Source organism: Oryctolagus cuniculus, chromosome 8, assembly GCF_051225735.1.
Source record: "Oryctolagus cuniculus isolate XC-2025 breed Fujian yellow rabbit chromosome 8, ASM5122573v1, whole genome shotgun sequence".
Classification (NCBI taxonomy): Eukaryota; Metazoa; Chordata; class Mammalia; order Lagomorpha; family Leporidae; genus Oryctolagus; species Oryctolagus cuniculus.
In genome coordinates, this window is record NC_142874.1 from 3,557,929 (window position 1) to 3,563,544 (window position 5,616).

A 5,616-nucleotide genomic window follows, 5' to 3' on the forward strand; every position below is an offset into this window, starting at 1 on the left:
GTGCCCATTCTAGTCCTGGCTGCTCCTCTTCTGATCCAGCTCTCTGCTATGGCCTGGGAAAGCAGCAGAAAATGGTCCAAGCCCTTGGGCACCTGAACCCATGTGGGAGACCAGGAAGAAGCACTTGGCTTCTGGCTTTGGATTGGTGTAGCTCCGACTGTTGTGGTCATTTGGGGAGTGAACCAGTGGATGGGGGACCTCTTTCTCTATCTTTCCCTCTCACTGTCTGTTGCTCTACCTCTCAAATAAATAAAATCTTTTAAAAAAATAATTACCAATGTAAAGTAAAAATTATGACATTTGTATTAAAGCATATCATTCTTGAGCTTAGAATTGGGTAAGTGTGCAAAATATGACACTACCATATTTTGTTTCTAATAACCAAGTAAATGAATATAATATTTAAAAACAGAATTATAGTTTGGAAAAAAGACTAGAGAAACAAACCAAAAATACAAAGAGAAAACAGGAGAGAAATCTATGTCATCAAATGAAATATAGGGGGACAAAAAAGGAATTCAAATAAAGCAATATATAGGAAGAAATAAGCTAATAGCCCTGAATAAATTAGGTTGTGCATTAAGAATAAGAGATCCTCATAGAACTGGCATGATGATGCAGTGTGTTAAGCTAGTGCTTGGGACACCAGCCTCTTACATCAGAGTGCCTGGTTTGAGACCCAGACAAGACATTTCTCTGATACAGTTTCCTGCAAATGAACATGAAAGGCAGCAGACAATATTCAAATTCTTGGGTTTCTCTTGCCAATTCAGGAGACCTGAATGGAGCCTTTTGCTCCTGGCTTCAACCTGGCACAGCCCTGGCTGTTGCAGGTATTTCAGCATATATAATATATGTCTTTCCTTTTGTCTCCATCACTGTGCCTTTTAAGTAAATAAATCATTAAAAGACAAGTGATCTTCAGATATTATGAAAACCATATATAGTTATACAAATTCTAAAAGGGATCCCACAAAAATCACATTACAAGTAAGTGCACATACAGACATTTTGTTATGATTCATTTGTTGAAAATATACGATCAAAATTCCTGCTATCATTCAGTGACATAAAATTTGTTACAAGAAATCTGTAACTAATTCTTGTGTAATTAATTGTGATGTCATAATGGTGAATTGTAAAAACCATTGTGATATTATAAACCTACCACTGTGAGGTAATAATTATGATGTCATGAACAACTATTATGGTGTCCTATTGATTATCATATTATAAAACTACCACTATGGTTTCATAATCAATTGTGAAGCCATTGAACCAATATGTCATAATAAACCTACCATTGTGACATCATCATCAATTGTGATATGAACCTCCATGCAATATCAGAACCAAATATGAGACCATAAAATATTTACATCATAAAACAATATTGTAGTGTTATGAACATTCTGATGTCATAAATATTTTCATGTCACTAACTACCCTCATCATTTATAGTTAATTTTGATGTCATAGAAATTATTATTCTTTTTTAAAAAATACAGTGAACTTTTTTCCAAAATAAAAACAAATTTGAATTATGTCAGGGCCATATAATACAAGGCATTTGTTGGCATATGTCATCTTTAAACTGCATTGCACAGTCTATAGTTTTTTTGGAACATACAATAGAGTAACAAAGTCTTTTCTCTCTTCTTTATAAAAAGGGGTGAGTTTCCAAAGATCAGTGTGGAGAGTTACAGAAATAATTAAAGAAAAGGAAATCATAATCACAGAAGTTATAATGCTTGTTTGAGGCTCCATAATAATAATTTAAAAATAAAAAGCACTTGTTCCATGCTTATGGGTACACACCTTGGTGTGTTCTGTGAACACGTTTCAATATCAAACACAGAGTAAAACATTTAGTGCAGTCCGCATTATTCCTTTCATGACTTTCAACTTTTTTAGCATTCCTTTTTTTTAACTTTTAATAAATACAAATTTCTAAAGTACAACTTTGGGATTATAGCGGCTTTTCCCCCTCATAGCTTCCCTCCCACCCGCAACCATCCTATCTCCCACTTTGTGCAGGCTTCTGAAGATTGATTGGCCAAACAATGAACAACAAAGATTTTTTGAGAGAATGCAAGGTGGACTTTTCATCTTGTAAGTAAATACCAGTGGTATTGTTGGATGAAAATAATACTGTTATCTCAGTCTTTTAAATCAGCACTAATGTCTGTTTCCTTCCACTGACAGCTCTTCTAGTTTCACTGAAAAAAAGATGTTAGCATTTGCATCTTGGACACTCTTATAGATCCTTAACCAGCTCCTTTTCTTTATATTCTGCCACATCCACCTCTAAACAGGAGTTGTCTTCCATTTGCCATGGTGCTTGAGATAATATCACCGGTTGTGAAAGAACTTGATGATGGTGTACTAGGGAAGGTCAAGTTGGGCAGACAGAGTCTGGATGACCTCTTATCAGGGTATAGGCTTACATCTTGGATGCACTGGAGGATTCCCAGGGCTTGTTTGTGGTTTTCCTGCTCTGACTCAGCAGACGAGGCTACTGTGGGCTGCCGTGCTGGGAGTGGGGGCCTGCCTGTGGCTGCTGCTGTGGTTGTGGGGGTGGCAGTGCTAGGCTGCTGAATCCGCTCTGGTGGAGCATTGCTGAAGTGGGAGGGCCTGTCGCCATGGTGATGCACCCCATTGCTCTCCTGTTTATAAGCGGCATTCCATTCTGGCTGAGGAAGACTGAGGAACCTTCGGATCATGGAGAGGTTCTCCCACAAGGTCCTATTTTCTGGAGAAGCATCTTCTTTCCAGCATAACAGCTTACACACCATCCCTGGCTTTTGGTTGCCACAACCCTTGCAAACATTGCTTGGGGCACTGTGGCGCTTTCATTTCCTGGTGAATCTCATCATAAATGAAAGCATTAATGTTCATGGTATTGTTCTCTGGCTTCCCAATCCCCCTCCTCTCTCTTAAGATTTATTTATGGGGCCAGTGCTGTTGTGCAGTTGGTTAAAGCCCTGGCCTGCAACACCATCATCCCATGTGGATGCTAGTTCGAGTCCTGGCTGCTCCACTTCACATCCAGCCCCCTGCTAATGTGCCTGGGAAAGCAGTAGAGGATGGCCTAAGCCCTTGAGCCCCTGTACCCATGTGGGAGACTTGGAAGAAGCTCCTTGCTTCAGATCAGCTCATGTCCAGCCCCACCCATTCATCTGGGGAGTGAACCAGCAGATGGAAGATCTCTCTGTCTATGTCTCTATTTCTCTGTAACTCTGACTTTCAAATAAATAAAATAAACCTTTTTTAAGATTTAATAAGATAAAAGATAAAAGACAAGATAAAAATAATAAATAAAATAAAATTTCATATATTTAATAAATAAAAATAAATCTTAAATCTTTTTTAAGATTTATTTGAAAGAGTTACACAAAGAGAGAAGGAGAGGGAGAGGGAGACGGAGAGAGAGAGAGAGAGAGAGAGAGAGAGAGAGAGAGAGAAGTCTTCCATCCACTGGTTTACTCACCAATTGGCTGCATGGGCTGGAGCTGTGCTGATCCAAAGCCAGGAGCCAGGAGCCTCCTCCCAGTCTCCCACGTGGTTGCAGGGGCTCAAGGACTTGGGCCATCCTCTACTGCTTTCCTAGGCCATAGCAGGGAGTTGGATCAGAAGTGGAGCAGCCTGGATTTGAACCAGTGTCCCTATGGGATGCTGGCACTGCAGGAGGCAGCTTTACCTTTCATGCCACAGTGCCCCCTTCCATTCCTCTCAGTAGCAATGGTATCTGTTTTCACCCAGAGAGGATGGCTGGGTGCTTATCAGGGGGCAGGACCCATGGCTGAGGCAGCATTCAAACGCCTTTCCCTCTCATCTTGGTGTATTTGGTTGCTTTCAGCTTCTGGTAACTGTAAGAAGTTCTGCATAGCCCCAGGGTTTACCAGAAAAGACTGGGATGCAATCTTGGGGTCCTCTTCCTTTTGGAGGATTTCTGAAAGCCAGCCCTGAGTTCTGTTAAAAGCCATACATGCAAATACTGCCTGGGAGTGTCCTGCACCTTCCAGTTCATCATGAACCCACTGGTAGATTTCAGAAAACACCTCTGTGTTGGTTGAAGCCTGTTGCTCCAAAGTCTTATTCATAGCTCTACTGACACGGAGGATGGTTCAAGTATTGTTGATTTAAGGACTGCTGGACTAACAGTCTATTCACTGCATACTGCTGTTCAACAGTTGTGCCATCACCAGCTGATTGTTGATCAACTGAGGACTGATAGGTATTGATACAAGTCCTGGATGCAGGTTTGGAAGAGGGGTCTGGACAGAGGGTTGGCTGTCATTGGAAAGCTGTGTGGGGGACGCAGGCTGCTGGGCTGTGTTCCCTGACTGGCCACAGGCCAGAGTTCACATGGTTGGCACTTCCCTGGGATAGTTCAGAAAGACTATCCATGTTGACCATTTTATCTTTTGCTTGCTTGAAATGTTTGTACCACCTTCTAAATTCTTGACATTTGCTGCTGTTGAGACATTTGAACACAATGGAAGAAATCATACTCTATGAAAGGGGGCACGCCTTGGCCAATGAACTCTGATTCATGACTTTTAGCAAGCCCTTCAGACCATTCCTTATTGTGGTGTGTGACCATTGTTTGGGAGGCAAATCTAGTTTGGGGCGACTGAATTTTCAGTGTGACTACATGATACATGCCTTGAAGCGTATCTGCTACTGTGGTATCAGGGGCATCTGTCACATAAGAGAGTGGCCCTGATTCTACTTTCCAACCTGGGTGAGCCCTTTGGCCTGGGCATCAGAGCTTGGTAATGGCCTAGCGACAGCAATGCCAAAACAAAACAAAACGAACCAAAACCAGCCAGCAACAGACCTGAAGGTGACTTCCTCTGAAATTGTATTAGTTTCTCTTCCCCTCCCCCCGCCCCTCTAAGCAGGGAAAGGACAGAAAAAAAATGTCTTAAAAGAGTAGTCATGGAGGGCAATTCGAAAAGCAACATACATGTCTTGTAAAATGTCTAATGTCAGGAGTCAGGGAGAGTGGGTAGGAGGGAGGAGGGAAGAAGTTAAAATTGATCTGACAAATGATTCGTTGGGGGAAAATCTTAACAACAAACCAAAATCCGTTTTGAGCCAAACACGTTGGCGGTGCTGGGGAGGTGAGGTGGTGACTGAGGATTCTCTTCAAAAGTCGGGGGTGAGGGGGACAAGGACTGTGGACAAGGTCTCCAGGAAGGGACAAGGTCCCCTGGCGTCCATGCCTCTGTCCTGCGGGCCTGGGCAGCAGGCCGGAGAGAATGTCTACTAGGGGCTCTCAGTAGCAGCATTGTTGCCCCCAGCCTGGGGAGCGGAGGGAAGCCCCGCGACCCCTCGCCGCCGCCCTCTCCCCCAACAACGGTGACTGCTATTAACAAGCCCCCAATTTCTCCCCACAGACTTGCACCCCTGACCACGGCATCTACCAGGGGATGGCGAGAGGGCCGGGCAGGGGGTCGCGAGCGCAGCCCCGGGAAGGCATGGAAATGCCACTTTTGATTCCGCCTTCGCCAACCACAGCCTCACGGACCTTGTCCCTGCCCAAAGACGCGGGGCTGGAGCGTCCGGGTATCCTGGAGTGAGCACGGGGGAGGGAGGAGATAGAGGGCG

General features: G+C 43.6%; 1 pseudogene; it reads right to left on the minus strand.

Annotated features, from left to right (window-relative positions):
• Window positions 1-2,159: 2,159 nt before the first annotated feature.
• On the minus strand, window positions 2,160-5,297 carry LOC127482678 (DNA-binding protein SATB1 pseudogene; annotated as a pseudogene).
• Between the last annotated feature and the right edge of the window lie 319 nt (window positions 5,298-5,616).